Source organism: Cervus elaphus, chromosome 10 (assembly GCF_910594005.1).
Source record: "Cervus elaphus chromosome 10, mCerEla1.1, whole genome shotgun sequence".
Lineage (NCBI taxonomy): Eukaryota > Metazoa > Chordata > Mammalia > Artiodactyla > Cervidae > Cervus > Cervus elaphus.
The window spans coordinates 14,548,799-14,565,218 of NC_057824.1; the positions used below are offsets into that span (position 1 = coordinate 14,548,799).

The 16,420-nt window shown below is 40.1% G+C and overlaps 1 protein-coding gene, 1 long non-coding RNA gene and 1 other non-coding gene across 10 annotated transcripts in view; 1 reads left to right on the top strand and 2 right to left on the bottom strand.

The window, feature by feature from the left end:
* Positions 1-7,902, bottom strand: part of LOC122702164 — a 33,394-nt gene extending 25,492 nt beyond the window's left edge. Inside the window, exon 1 of the long non-coding RNA XR_006343192.1 lies at positions 7,788-7,902. This is a non-coding gene — a long non-coding RNA (uncharacterized LOC122702164). The remainder of the gene's footprint in view (positions 1-7,787) is intronic.
* A 146-nt stretch (positions 7,903-8,048) lies between these two features.
* Positions 8,049-16,420, top strand: part of LOC122702155 (coiled-coil domain-containing protein 166-like) — a 36,568-nt gene continuing 28,196 nt past the window's right edge. The window contains exons 1-2 of one of the 8 annotated variants that reach the window (XM_043915654.1): positions 8,059-8,398; positions 10,893-11,037. The gene's annotated coding sequence lies outside the window, so the exon portion shown is untranslated. Of the gene's footprint in view, positions 8,399-10,885; positions 11,038-16,420 lie in introns of all 8 variants that reach the window. The other 7 variants (XM_043915653.1, XM_043915651.1, XM_043915658.1 and 4 more) reach the window with 7 other exon arrangements.
* On the bottom strand, positions 10,883-11,045 carry LOC122702365. Its single transcript, XR_006343233.1, has one exon. It is a non-coding gene; the product is annotated as a U1 spliceosomal RNA (small nuclear RNA).

Sequence of the window (16,420 nt, forward strand, 5' to 3'; positions counted from 1 at the left end):
ACTCCTTGCTACTATTGTAATATTTCAAAATTATGTGTTTTGGTGAGATATCTTTCTCATTCTGTTGTGCTGGGCACTTGATGAGCCCTTTTAATCAGCAGAATAATGTATAATCACTCTAAGAAATTTTCTTCTACAAGTGATTTATGAAATATTATATTTAATGGTTAAGAATGAGAGTTCTGGAGTTCTGAAGCATGCTATTTGATATTAAGCAATTTAAAAAAATATGTCTTTATTCAGTCATAAAAGAGAATGTAAAAAAATATGTCTTTATTCAGTCATAAAAGAGAATGAAATAGTGCCATTTGCAGCAACATGGGAAGACCTAGATATTGTCATACTAAATGAAATAAATCAGACAGAGAAAGACAAATAGTACATCACTTATATGTGGAATATAGAAAATAGGACAGATTTCTTATTTACAAACAGAAACAGACCCACAGACATAGACCATCATTGCCAAAGGAGAAGGGAAGGAGGAATCCATCAGAAGTATGGGATTAACGATGCACACTACCACATATAAAATAGAGAGATAACAGTGCCTTACTGCATAGCACAGGGAAGTACATTCACTATCCACAATGGAAAAGAATAAGATATATATATATATACATGTATAAACAAATTACTTTGTTGTACACCTGAAACTAACACAATATTGTAAATCAACTCTTTGCTGTTGTTTAGTTGCTCAGTTATATCCAACTCTTTTGTGACCCCATGGACCGTAACCCGTCAGGCTCCTCTATCCATGGGGTTTTCCAGGCAAGAATACTGAAGTGGGTTGCCATTTCCTTTTCCAGAGCATCTTCCTGACGCAAGGACTGAACGCCTCCTCTTGCCCTGGCAGGTGAATCTTTACCACTGAGCCACCTGGGAAGCCCCAATCAACCGTACTTCAATTTTTAAAAAGCAGCCACAGAAAATATGTAAACAAATGAAAATAATATTTTTGTTTCTCAGTTTTCTTGTCTAAAAATTGAGATAATAATGTAACCCTATTTCACTGAGGTCTTCTAGGATTAAATAATTTTAATTTTATTGAAAAGTACCTAGAAACATATGACTGCTATTGTTCTAGAGAACTCTGCAATAGTAGTCATCCATTTAAAAAAAATTACTATGAGATTTTATGTAAATATGATGAATGGAAGCAGTTGATTTTTCCAAAATATCTCTGAAATAGATAGGTGTAATGAGAGTGCCTTTTTTCTTCTTGATTTTTTTAAATTTTTTAAATTATTAAAGTGTGATAACACATTTATAGGAGACTTGGAGATTACAAAGTTACATATAGTTACATTATATATTACAATTAATTTTTTAAGTAGATAAAAATTTTTAGTTGAAATTTCAATATCAAACTCTCAAAAAATCAATAGACTGAATAGACAGAAAAGTAGATCTGAGAAGCACTATGAACCAATTCAACATAATTAAGACTAATACAATTTTCACACAAGATGCAAATTCTATTCAAATTCTATTCATAGATTACAAACCAGGAGACACTCGAACATATCCATAGGCATAAAACAAGGTACAAAATTTCATGGTCTAAAGGTATTGAAATCATACAAAGTCTGTCCTCTTATCATGTGGAATTATGTTACAAATCAATATCAAGAGATATTTGAAAATAACTCACATATTTTAAGTGCAGTGTTCTGTTCACTGAGGCCATATTTACCCATCTGCCATTTACCACCTTGCCCTTTATAAACTTTGCAGTTGAACAAAGACATTTCCTGATAGTTTCATGAATCTTTTCTATTCTTTCAATGCTTCAATGCTTTGCCAAAGGAGAACCTTCATTCTGCATAATGATCTCACACAATTTTTAGCCATGCCAGAGAAGAGAACATTAAAATCCATCATTAAGTGATGTTATTTGGATTTGTGGCCTCTCTCCAGAGGCCACTGTGCTCATTAAACAATGAATTGATTAGATTCACTCAAAAGAGGAGTTGTTCACTTATGACAGATGTAATATTGATCATATCCTTCATTTAATAAGTCATCCAAGTATAATTCAATGCAAGCTACTGGAATAAATTACCATCCATATTCATCTTACTTGACTGTTTTATAATACCAAAGAGGAGCAAGAACAACAGCATAAAAATTTTCATGTTGCAATGTAAACAGTGGGCAGCCTCTGCAGCAGGACTGGGCATTTCTGCTGTGAGAAGTGACAGAAGTCTGGTCTTTGTCAGAAAATCAGACCATGCAAGTCTAGCTCCATCTGGCTGTGAGTGATTTGTGATCAGACACATTAACAGGAGGGTAAGGATGGAAGTCCCTTAAAAAGGTCTACCAAGTCTGTCCTCTCTATCGCTACACGGATCTCTCCCACTGTGTCCCTTTGTGATGGATTTGTGCTTATTCTAAGTCGCTGTGATTTAGAACATAGGCAGTAACATCTGTTCTTTTCAGAGCGTGGATGCTAATGAACCGACAGGCAACCTGAGAACAGCTGAGAGAACCCGTGAGAAAAAGATCAAAATCTAAACGAAGTGAGTGTTCTGAACAGGGTGTCAGATGCAGAAGTAGAGATTATATGGAGTACGATTATATGCTACAGAAGCTGCTGAAGAAAAACATGTAACAGCAGAATTAGACTCACTCTTTTTATTTCTGTACCTCTAACTTTCTATTTTAACACTACAAACTGGCACAAACCACATTACTGAGGAACTGCACTCACTTAGATCACTTTTTGTTGTTCATTTGCTCCGTTGTGTCTGACTTTTTTGCGACCCCATGGACTGCAGCACTCCAGGTTTTCCTATCCTTTACTATTTCCCAGAGTTTCCTCAGACGCATGTCCACTGAGTCGATGATGCCATACAATTTGACAGTCATCTTATCCTCTGTCGCCTCCTTCTCCTCCTGCCTTCAATCTTTCCCAGCATCAGGGTCTTGTCCAATTAGTCGGTTTTTCACATCAGATGGACAAAATATTGGAGCTTCAGCTTCAGCATCAGTCCTCCCAATGAATATTCAGGATTTATTTCCTTCAGGATTGACTGGTTTAATCTTCTTGCTGTCCAAAGGACTCTCAAGAGCCTTCTCCAGCATCACAATCGAAGGCATCAATTCTTTGGCACTCTGCCTTCTTTATGGTCCAGCTCTCACAATCATTTGTGACCACTGGGAAGACTATAGCCTTTACAGCATGGATTTTTGATGGCAGAGTAATATCTCTGCTTTTCAACACACTATCTAGGTTTGTCATAACTTTCCCCCCAAAAGCAAACGTTTTCTGATTTCATGGCTGCAGTCACTATTCCCAGTGATTTTTGAGCTCAAGAAGAGGAAATTTGTCACTACTTCCACCTTTCCCCCCTCTATTTGCCATGAAGTAATGTGGCCAGATGCCTGATCTTAGATTTTTTTTTTAATATTTAGTTTTAACACAGTCATTAAAATGGCCATAATCCATAACACTGGCAATACCAAACGCTGACTGAGGTGTCAGCAACAGGAACCCTCCTTTGTTGGTGATGGAAATGCAAAATCATTTAGACATTTTTGAAGACAGTTTGATTTTTTTTTCTTTTTTACAAAACTAAGCACATTTTTACCATATAATCTTAAAGTTATGTTCCTTGGTATCAGCTCAAAAGAGTTGACAACTTACATCCAGAACAAAGTCCTGCAGACAGATATTCAGTTCAGTTCAGTTCAGTTGCTCAGTCATGTCCGACTCTTTGCGACCCCATGGACTACAGCATGCCAGGCCTCCCTGTCCATCCCCAACTTACGGAGCTTGCTCAAACTCATGTGCATCGAGTCAGTGATGCCATCCAACCATCTCATCCTGTGTTGTCCTCTTCTCCTCCTGACTTTTTCCTCTTTCCCAGCATCAGGCTCTTTTCCAATGAGTTAGGTCTTTGCATCAGGTGGCCGAAGTATTGGAGCTTCAGCTTCAGCATCAGTCCTTCCAATGCAGACAGATAGTGGGTTGGCCAAAATGTCAATTTGGTTTGTTAAGTAAAAATAAAATCGTTTTTAATTTTCACCAAGAACTTTATTGAACAACACATTCATTGTTTTGTTCCACCACCTTCTGCCATTTTCCAGGCAACTTCATAGTTGCAGCTTCCCAAAACTTAATCTTTGTGAGCAAAGAAATATTTCAAATGCCTTCTACAATCTTCCAGAGAAATAAATTTTTTTCCATTAAAAAAATTTTGTAAAAACCAAAATGAATGGAAATCCAAAGTTTCAGTGTCTGGTAAATAGAGCGGATGTATCAGAATTTACCAGCTAAGCTGCAAAAGTTTTTGCCTGGTCATCAAAGAAAGATGCAGTCTTGCATTATCCTGATGGAGGATTATACATTTTCTGTTGGCTAACTTTGAGACATTTTGTTGAGTGTTACTTTGAGTTGGTCTGTTTGGAAACAGTACTTGTACTTTTTTTTCTTGAATAATTTTATTTTATCATTTGGTTTTGGTTTTCAAGGAAAAGAAAGTGTATAGCTTAGCATCTGGAAACAATACAAATATTTACAAAGCTATACTGAGAGGTAATTGAAAAGTTTTTTTGCCGCTTGAATTAACTCATATCTCCAAGTGAATCTTGGTCAAAGATGACTCAATGGATACCTTTGGAGTTAAAGGACATTTATAAATTCAGAAACACTTATCAATAAGCAACAAAGTACATGAATAAATTTTGTACAATACTGGAAGATGACCTTGAAACTAAGCTTAAAATAAAATAATATGCATTATGCTACAGTACAGTTCTCCTTTCCTCTCTCCTCAGTCTTTCTTTTTTAAATTGAATTCATTTTTAAATGAAGCAAAGATGAATATTTTTAATGATAAAAGGTACAGTTCACAAAGAAGATAGACATCATAAATCATTAACTAAAAAACAAAGAAACAAAGATACATAAATCAAAAATCAAAAGAAATGAAGGAAAAAGAAAAATGTTTATAATCATAGTGAGACATATTAACATTTCTCTGAGAATACTTTATCAAGTGCAGAAAAAAGTAAAAGCAACTTGAATTATGTCATTCATAATTTAAATGTAATAAATTTCTATTTCTATTAATTTATATTATTCTTACATACTACACAAATATATTTAAAATTTTGTGTCTCATACATTATTATCAGGTGTCCATAGGACATTTAGAAAAACTGGCAAAAAGATAAACAGTACTAAATTTCATAAAGTAAAATTTTTTGTGATTTAATTATACATATACATATATTATTTTTGAAATTATTTCCCATTATAGGTTATTATAAGATATTGACTATAGTTCCCTGTGCTACACAGTAAACCTTTGTTGTTTGTTGTGTATCTATTTTTCTAAATTAGAAAAATAGCATTTTATTCATAATAAGTCAAGCGAGTGGAATCAAAATGTCATAAATTTTTAGCTAGGCAAAATTCCTAATTTTCTAAAATAGACATTATTTATATGTATGCATACAGGAGATTTTCTACTTTGTTTAATAAAAGTTTGAGAAAGAACATAAAAAAAGTGATGGAGAAGTTGGAAAACATAAACTAAATTAAATGAGAGCATTGAATATGAAATGGGAAAAGTGAAACAGACTAGATAAAAGTAAAACGTCCTCATATTGTCCAGTTGTTTTTAAATATGGCTGCTCATTAGAAACATATCTGGAACTCCAGTCAAAAGAAGAAGCAATACCTGGACGTTTGTATTTTTTGAAAAACCTCCAAGATAATTCTGATACGCATCTGAATTTTAAAAAGTGATTACAGATTTTTCTATAAAGTGGTAGCTTTGATGATATAGAATTCTATTATTTTTCTGTTGACCAATCATGATAAATGGTATTAAATGAGTAATAGTTACGTAATCACAATAGTGAAAGATGTTTATCAGTTTTCACAATCAATAGCCAGACAAAAATAAAAGATAATTACAATTGCAAGCCATAATAGAACATGATTAGCCTAACAATATAAAATAATTGCATGCAATTTGGAGAGTCAAGCAGAGTGATGGAATTGCATACATGCACATGTTTTCATCTGCTCAGCCAGTCTATGTCTTTTGGTTGGTGCATTTAATCTATTTACATTTAATGCAATTATTGATATGTATGATCCTATTACCATTTTTGTAACTTGTTTTGGGCTTATTTTCTATAGGTAAATATTTTCCTTCTCTTGTTCCTGCCTAGAGAAGTTCCGTTAGCATTTGTTGTAAAACTGGTTTGGTGGTGAATTCTCTTAACTTTTACTTGTCTGGAAAGCTATTGATTTCTCCATCAAATCTGAAGGAGAGTCTTGCTGGGTAGAGTTTTCTTGCTTGTAGCTTCTTCCCTTTCATCATTTTAAATATATCACGTCATTCCCTTCTGGCTTGTAGAATTCCGTTTGAGAAAACAGCTGATAGCCTGATGGGCATTCCCTTGAATATTATTTGTTGTTTTTCCTTTGTTGCTTTTAGTATTTTATCTCTGTCTTTAATTTTTGTCAGTTTGATTATGTGTCTCAATGTGTTCCTCCTTGGGTTTATCCTGCCCGGGACTCTATCCTGCCTGGGACTCTGTGATTCCTGGACTTGGTTGACTATTTCCTTTCTCACGTTAGAGAAGTTTTCAGCTATTATCTCTTCAAATACTTTCTCAGGTCCTTTCTCTCCCTCTTCTCCCTCTGGGGCACCTATAATGCAAATATCAGTGTGTTTAATGTTGTCCCAGAAGTCTCTTAGGCTGCCTTCATTTCTTTTCATTCTTTTTCCTATAGTGTGTTCTGTGGCAGTGATGTCCACAATTCTGTCAACATTTCACACATCTTCTCAATCTTTGCTTCCATTCTTTTTCTGAGATCCTGAATCGACTTCACTATCATTATTCCGAATTCTTTTTCTGGAAGGTTGCCTCTCTTCCTTTCATTTAGTCGTTTATCTGGGGTTTTATCTTGCTCCTTCAAGGAATCTTCCCAGCCCAGGGATCAGACCTACATCTCCTGCACTGGCAGGCGGATTCTTTACCACTGGGCCACCTGGGAATCCACTTGAGTTGGGGAGTAGGACTAACAGGCAGAGGTTGATAAAGGCTGCAGACTTTTAGTTATAAAATAAACAAGGTCTGACGTGCTAACTTTACTATATTTGATAACAATATTCTATAATCAAAATTCACTAAGAGAGTAGAATGTGCTCATTCTCACACACACAAAAAGGTAAAATTATGAAATGATAAACATGTTAACTAATTTGATGGGAAGAATTCTTTTACAATGTATACATATATCAAATCATCACATTGTATCCTTTAAATAACTTAGTTTTGTCAATGATACCCCAATAAAGCTGGAGAAAAAAAAAGAGATCAGGAGGAAACCTTTGGAGGTGATGAGGTGATGAGTATGTTTATGACATAGATTGCGGTGATGGTTCATGGATATCATATATACTTATCTCCAAACTCATCAAGCTCTATTTACTTGAAATATGCTTTTTGTATGGCAATCATACCTCAACAAAGTGATTAAAAAAAAGAAACTAAAGAATGGGTGACTATAGATCTAAAGAAGGGAAGTGAACAATGAGATAGGTTAAACTGTGTCTACATAATTTCTAGAATGGATATAAAGCTTAAGATAAATGCAAAAATCATTTTTGAGGACTAGATGCATACTGTAATGAACAGCAATAATATTAAGTAAAATTTTACATGTTATACAAAGAAATATGTGTTTGAGGATATGTACATATTTATATATCCAAAAACCTATTTCAGGCAGACCTGAGTTAAAATCTTAGCTTTACCTTTCAGTTTTGTGTGATCTTGGACAAGCCTCAGTTTTTCATCTGTAAAATGAGAAGGCTGCAAGACGCGGGTCCACCCAGAAGCCGTCTCAGCCTTTAAGATGCTGCCCCTTTAAGGAGGGCGGGGTAGCGGAGAAGGTAGCCGCGCCCCCTTCCTCTCCTCGCGGAGCCTTCCAGACCGCCTGTCTCCGGCCTCGCCCCGCCCCCTAGGGGAGGGGCGGGAGCAAAGGGGGCGGGGAAGGAAGACGGTTTACCTGGCGCGGCGGGCGCGCGGCGCGTGCGTACGGCCGGACAGGCCCGCGGCGCTCACTTCCTGGCGTTGCCCCTTCCCCCTCCTCGCCGTTACCCTGTACATCCGGGTCATTTGCCCTCCCCGCTCGCAGGAGCCGTTGCCGCCGTTGCCGCCGTTGCCGCCGCTGCCTGGCTCGTCGCGGCTCCGCCACAGGGGCAGGTGCGGAGGGTTCCCGGTCCGGCCGCCGCCGCCGCCGCCGCCGCCGCTGCCCCCCTCCGGGCCCGGGGCTCCCTCTAGCGCTGCTGAGGAGCTGCCGCCGCGGCTCGAGGAGGGCGGAGGAACGGGGCTGAGAGAGAGCGCCTGGAGGCTCGCGGGGAGGGTGAGTGGTTTATTTTTTTCCCGTTTTCCTCGCTTCTCTCACACCCCTGGCTCGTCTGCTCCGCGACCCCATTTTGGCGGAGGCGGGCGCGGTGGGGCCGGCGCCCACCCCGGCGCCCACCCCTGGCGTGCGGCGGCATCTCCGCGGGCGCCCCGGGCCCTTCCTCCGCGCCCCGGGCCGCCCTGGCGCTCATTCATTCGGCTGTGCCTTTCTCCGCCCCTGCCTCCTTCCCCTCGCGTCTCCCCGCGCGTGCTCGCCGCCCTTTCCCGTGCCCAGTCTTGCCTCCGCCCGTGGCCTTTGGCTCCGGGCGCTTTCCCCTCCCGCGTCTATGGTCGTCCCCCGACCCGGAGCTCCCACGTTCCTCCCAGCGGCCGCCTTCCCTCCCGCTGCTGGCCCCCGGATCCACACCCCCTTCTCCCTCGGACTCCACCAGGCCTCGCCCGGACACGCGGCCCTCCTCATCACCTGCCTTGAACTTGGTGCCCCGACCCCTTCCACCTGTGCCACGATACCGCCCGATTCAGGTGTTGCGTGGACCGCAGATCCTTAGCATTTAAAGTCCCGGTTCTCGGTCCTAGGGTGTGGCCTTAGCTGTGTTTCCAAAACACACGTTTCTACTATAATTATCCAAATGCATGACTGTCAAACTGTAGTGGACTTGGCACTTGCTCTGTGTGTGTGTGTGTGTGTGTGTGTGTGTGTGTTCCTCATGGTTATTCTGGGTCACACCAAATCTCTCTCTCTCTCTTTTTTTTCCCTGGAGGAGTGTGTGATTGATTTGCTCTGAATGTAAAATTTGGCCAAAGCTTGTTACTCTTTGAACTCCTCCACATTCCTTCTCCCGCTGTTCCATGACTGATTTGCAACATTACCTGTTAATACTGTTTGTTGGTGAAGCTTCTTGTCGACTCATCTGTCACCAGCAGTTACTGAATGTCCCCCAGTGTGCAGAATACTGATGAAATGCCTGAATTCTTGCAGTGCTACAAAATGCCATTCTGGAGAAGACAAAGACTTGGGGCATTTGTTTTCACTTTTTCTCCCCTCCCTCCTGTAAATTTACTGAGTTTGAAATCTTTTTACTCCTTCATGTGTAATGTGGAGAATGTGTATCAGTTGTGTGTTCTTAGAGTCTTGCCATTTGGAAGACTGGCATTCCAGAGGAGTGTTTTGTATAGCTCAAGGAATTTCAGTCACTTGGGTGTTCAGAGACTTATTGCAGATCGTTTTAGACTAATGTATCAAGAAAAATAAACTGATCCTTTTAATTCTTTAATTACACTTAATAATAGAAACAGAAGCTCTGTGTCTGGAACAACTTGGTACTTGGGGCTTACTTGATAGCCTGTTTGTAAAGTGTTGCAGTTAACTAAAGCTACCTGATTCAGCATTCATAAAATGAAATGACAGCAGTTTTTCTAATGTGACATTCATAGTTCATAATAATGAACTCCAAGGAAGGTACTTAATCCTGAAGTGCACCTTCCTGCGTGTCAGTTTGATACAATTGCTGTCAATATTAATAGCATTTGTCTAACAGCCCTTTCTTCTGGAGAGGTAGGTACTAAAAAGGTGGTTGGCTGTTTGTCCACTTTCAGGTTTTGGATGACCACTTGAAGCACTAAGATTACTTAACTTGGAGTCAAGATGGCATTTTTTTTTTTTTTTTTTTTTTTTTTTGGGCAGAGTAATATATATGTTAAATTCTTTAAAACTTTAACAGGTAGCTACTTGAGAAAAATCTTGTTTTGTAAAATGTAGGATAAAAAGTATGAATTCTAGATTGTTTGATGATTGCATTAAGGCTAGATTTTTCTCTCCTAAGAAAAAATGGTTGATCAAAGGAAGGCATGATTAGTAAATTGACCCTAGTCGCCCCAGCAAAAATTCAGTTTCAGATGCTGAGTGAAACTGAGTGAATGTACTTTATTTCTGATAGATTACAAGTGACAGGTAACAGCTAACTTAAGATTTTCTCAAAACTTTCTCCTTCAGATGGGTGAAAAATAGTGTCATTCTTGAGGTTATTTGACTCATTTAAAGTGGTCATTTACCTTTACTTAGTAATTGAGCAGTAGAGACGGATGCTTATTTCATTTAATCCTAGTCTCCTTGGGGAAAATATTGTACTGTCACTTTGATGAAGTTACTTAACTCTTAACTATTAATGCATTCCAGTGTTGGAACATACAATTTACTCTTTTCACTGTTTAAGGAAAACAGCATTTCAGGAACATTTAATCACAGTGTTGGCGTAGCCCACTGTCGCTTGTGGTCTCGCCTTTCCTGTTACTATATAACAGGGTTTGGCCCAGTGCCTGCCTGTGCAGTGGACATGCAGTCAGTGTTCAGACTAACTGGATGAATGGCAGGTTTGCAACAGTTAGACTGTAGCACTTTGTAATTATGTAGCAAAAGTTTTAGAGAAAGATGTTGATTGCTCTTAGATGCAATTTTCTCTGGTAACTTGTAAGTTTTGTTTTTCAGGGGAAAGGGCGCCCGCAGTCCCCCACTACCATAAATTACACAGTCGAGTTTCCCCTATTTGAGGAAATCGCAGAGGTCAACACACCGGAGTGCAATGGGTGAGCCTCGCCCTGGGAGAACCACCTTCTTGATAATGGTATCTCCTCTGCCAGGTAAGTATACTTGTAAGTTTTGAGAATTGCTATATATAATTATTTTAAACTGCTTTGAAATCTTTGGGGAGAAACTACAATAGACATATCAGTTTGTGATATGCTTTAGTTCCGTGAAGGGATATGTTCACTGAAAATGGATATTTGTTGTATATATCTTGTCAACATTCATGACCAATGGTAATTCAGATAATTTCTTGTATATTTAAAGTTTCTAAAAATCAGCATAAAAACTCTTTTGAGTGTGTGAGTTCATCCTATATTGTAATCAGTTCACATTAAATAAGGTTAATTTTCAAGGAGCATTTTTTCCATATAGTAGAAAAGTAATGAATCTGATAATGTGGCAGTGTTTACTTAACATTTCAGTGGTGGTGATGATAATGATGTTAATAGTAACTAACACGTAGCTAGTGTGTGCTACTTGCCGGGCAGTGTTGTAAGACATTTAATCTTTACAACACCCTAATTCTAAAAGGTGATCGTATTATAGACTAGCAAACTAGTAAGGTTAGGTAACTGAAGGGACACAGAGATGGAGGACTGGGTCTCTGCTCCTAATTGTTACTCTGTAATAGTGAACACCTCTGTGCCACGTTCTCTATACGACCGTGCAAGGTGTAGGTTAATTCCTAGTTAATTCTTAAGTAGCATTAGCAAAGTAAGGCTCAAGCCGCTTAGGTAACTTGTCCAAGTACTTGCCCAAGTAGGATCAAGAAGGCTGGCATTTCAACGCAGGCCTCTGTGACTTGTAGTCTTCACTAAAATTATTTCAAAGTACTAATTTGAGGTCCTGTATTTTATGTTATACATTTAGAAGGCATACTTAAAACAGCGAGTCTCCAAACGTTTTTACCTGCCACACAGGATGGATAACGTTCACTCTTCTCTACTGTCTGTGAGCATATACGTTACATGTCAGTTGCTCAGTCGTGTCTGACTCTTTTCAACCCCATGGACTATAGCCCACCAGGCTCCTCTGTCCATGGGATTCTCCAGCCCACCAGGCTCCTCTGTCCATGGGATTCTCCAGCCCACCAGGCTCCTCTTGTCCATGGGATTCTCCAGGCAAGAACACTGGTGTGGGTCGCCATTCCCTTCTCCAGGGGCTCTTCCCGACTCAGGGATCCAACCCAGGTCCCTGCAGTGCAGGCAGATTGTTAATGGTCTGAGTTACTGTGAGCAAATACAGGATTATAGTTTCCTGTCCACTGGCTGTAGCTTCACCCCTTTCCCACTCACACAAGCATACTGGAATGCAAATGAGTGACATTTGTAAAGTTTTTTAAACAAGGAAATCATTCTTAGAATTTTGATCCTTTAACTATAAGCCATTTCTTGTGACATGCCCCACATCCTGATTGTGGTACGTCCCATGGGTGAGAATGGCTCTTTTCCAAGACACTGGGTGATTTTATTTCAGCAGAAGACCTAATGCAGAGATGTATTTTAGTCGCTGTTAGTTTATTTTGGAAAGGTGATGCTGCGGTGCTGTTGTGCACAGCATTCTGAAGCTCTCAGTCCTGCACAGCCTGTGAGTGATCTCTGCTGGGTGTGTCCTGGTTGGTGCATTATGTCAGCTCTGTGCTAAATCTAAACTGATAGACACCTTTCACTGTGCCTGTCTGCACTGTGCCCCCAAATCCTTCTCTTAGTCATAAATCGGCATGTTCTCAGATAATCCAAATTGCACTGAATACTGAGGTCAGTTTCAGAAAACACCAGAAAAAGATACATCATATTCCCAGATGATATTACTTGGGATTGTTGTTGTTCAGTTGCTGAGTTGTGTCTGACTCTGTGGCCCCTTGGACTGCAGCTCGCCAGGCTTCCCTGCCCTTCCGTCTCTCCTGGAGCTCGTGTAGGCTCCTGTCCACTGGGTCGGCGATGCCACCCAGCCGCCTCACCCTCTGTTGCCCCCTCCTGCCCCTGGACTCCATCTTCCCCAGCATCGGCGTCTTTTTCAGCGAGGCAGCTCTTCGCATCAGGTGGCCAACGCGTTGCAGCTTCCAATAGGTTAACCCTAACCCTATTAAGCTTCAGTCATTTCCAGTGAATATTCATGGTTGATTTCCTTTAAGATGGACTGATTTGATCTCCTTGCTTTCCAAGGGACTCTCAAGAGTCTTCTCCAGCACCACAATTCCAAAGCATCCATTCTCCAGCACTCAGCTTTCTTTATGGTCCATCTCTCACATCTGTGCAGTGGCTGTTGGAAAAACCATAACTTTGACTGTATGGACCTTTGCTGGCAAAGTGACATCTCTGCTTTTTAATATGCTGTCTAGGTTTGTCATAGTTTTCCTTCCAAAGAACGAGTGTCTTTAATTTCATGCCTGCAGTTACCATCTGCAGTGATTTTGGAGCCCAGAAAAATAAAATATCTGTCACTGTTTGCACTTTTCCCCCTATTTGCCATAAAGTGATGGGACTGGATGCTGTGATCTTAGTTTTTTGAATGTGGAGTTTTAAGCCAGCTTTTTCACTCTTCTCTTTCACCATTATCAAGACGTTCTTTAGTTCCTCTTTGCTTTTTATCATTAGAATGGTATCATCTGCATGTCTGAGATTGTTGATATCTCTCTCTCCAGTCTGGACTCCAGCTTGTGATTCATCCAGCCCAGCATGTCATGTGATGCACTCTGCATATAAGTTAAATAAGCAGGGTGACAATATACAGCCTTGACATACTCCTTTCCCAATTTGGAACCAGTCCGTTGTTCCGTGTCTGGTTCTGTTACTACTTGGCCTGCATACACATTTCTCAGGAGACAGGTAAGGTGGTCTAGTATTCCCGTCTCTAAGAATTTCCACAGTTTGTTGTGATTCACACAGTCAAAGGCTTTAGTCCAGTTAGTGAAGCAGAAGTAGATGTTTTTCTGGAACGCTCTTGCATTTTCTGTGATCCAGTAAATGGTGGCAATTTGATCTCTGGTTTCTTAGCCTTCTCTAAATCCACCTTGAACATTTGGAAGTTCTTGGTTCACGTACTGCTAAAGCCTAACTTGAAGGATTTTGAGCATTGCCTTGCTAGCAGTGTGAAATGAGCACAATTGTACATTAGTCTGAACATTCTTTGGCATTGTCCTTCTTTGGGATTGGAATGTTAACTGACCTTTTTCAGTCCTGTGGCCACTGCTGAGTTTTCCAAATTTGCTGGCATATTGAGTGCAGCACTTTAATAGCATATCTTCTAGGATTTGAAAGAGCTCAGCTGGAATTCCATCACCTCCACTAGTTTTGTTTATAGTAATGCTTCCTGTATTTCTATATTTGGGATTGTTTATGCCATTTTTCTGTTCTTAATGTGGGCAATGGAGAATTAAGGGCACTAATTTAAATGAAACGGAGATCTTGAAGTGGACTTTTGTAGTTTGTTGACTTGTGCTGTTTTTTTGGCTACGCCACAGGGCTCGTGGGATCTGAGTTCCCCAATTGGGGATCAAACCCAGGCCATCAGCAGTGAAAGCCTGGAGTCCTAACCACTGGATGCCAGGGAGTTCTTGACTTGTTCTCTTATTGGTAGAGTCTCCATGTAAAATTTTAGTATGTATGGACAAAAACATTTCATTTAAGTCCTGATTTGCTTTTTCCTGATAGTGTTAATATTTTCGGATCATCTATAAGATATGAATAATACTATGTTTGCTACTTGCCTCCCAACACTGTTGTGAGATTTTTGTATTTATTTCAGTGCAGCATAGTAGGGGAGGAAGAATGTAATTTTATTGAACTGATGCATTTTTAAGTTGAATGATCATTAAATTTTTTTTGTTTGTTTTGATGTAATTCTTTGACACCTGGGACAGTACATGGAATATGATTGCTATTGATTACTCAAATAGTTATTGAGCACATAAGCAGGGTTATACTACAGTGAATAAAACGTTAGTGGTCCCTTTTTAAGAGTAGAAGCAAAGACGGAGGAGAATAGACAGTATGAATTTAGCAGGTACCTAATCTCATGAGCTAGGATAAACACCCATCTTGTAATGCCATCTAAACTGAGATCTGAAGAGTGGACCATTAGTCAGTCTGGCAAAAGGAGAAACGCATGGACATAGGAAGGAGGAGAGGCCAAAGCCTGGAGGTGAGATCAATCCTGTGCATCTTAGAAACAGTCACTGGTTCCGTGTGGCGGTACTGCAGGGCATGAAGGAGACGTGGGAAAGAGGTGGACAGGAAGTGTGCTGTGAGGCTGGCTGGCTGGGTCATGTTAACAGGTTCAGGGCAGTTTGGACCAAAGGCCACGGTAAGCCATTATAGGACTTTAAAGGGGGTGAGAAATATTCATTTATCTTTTCAAAAGATTGTGCTCAAAACTTTTGGAGAATGGCCTGAAGGTAAAGTAAGACTGAATATAGTTGAGCAAGTTCAGAGGCTTTTGCTAAAGTCCATGAAAGAACTGATAGTGATCAGTGCTCAAGTACTGACAGGGGATGGTCTGGCAATACAGGGTTTATGGATGTGGGCTCCCTTGGGCCCATAACTTTGTGTCCAGTGGTAAAGTAGAGGATGAGTTTCCCCAGAGGGCTGTCCACCTCTTTTTCAGGTAAAGTTGAGATGTTGTGAAGCTAAGGCAATCCAGATACATTCTCAAATACACATTTTCAGTTGACTCTGCATATTCTTAGTCGTTGAGTACGAGCTGACCCACCCCAGAGTAGAAGCATCAGACTGGGACTTACGAGGCCTCCCTGAGTCAGGCTCTCAGTTTCCACAGGAGCCCAGTAGCCAGCTGCTCAACAAAAGCAGTGGGCCTGATAGCTGTTCAGGGAGGCAGAAGAGTCCTTCCGCCCAGGGGCACTCCAGGTGGCACCTTTATCAGAGGCTGCAGTCAGTAAAATCATGAGTCACAGAGACTTGTCACCAGAAATGGTTCTTAGGGCTGTGGAGCCCCAAAGGTGCTAGCACTTTCCTGCATGCAACCCTTCCTGATGGGGAGAGTCCTCTCTGGGACTTAACAGGATGGGGAAGTTCATCTGTACTGTAGGATGGATGTAGAGATTTACTCCTCTGTTTTCTTCTAAAAGTTTTTTTTTTTTTTTTTATAGTTTTAGCTCTTAGATTTAGGTCTTTGATCCATTTTAAATTAACTTTTGTGTATAGTGTGAGGAAGATGTCTGAATTCATCTTTTTGTATATCACTATCCAGTTGTCTCAGCACTATTTGTTGATGAGACTATCCTTTCCCCCTGTTGAATTAATTGCCTTGGCGTTTCTGTTGGTAATTAATTGGCCATAGATATATGGCTTTATTTCTGGACTCTCATTTCTGTTTCATTGGTCTGCATGTCTCTCCTTCTGCCAGTACCACATATTTTGATTACTGTAGCTTTTCATGCCATAATAATATAGCATTCTTCTTGTAAAAAAATAAACA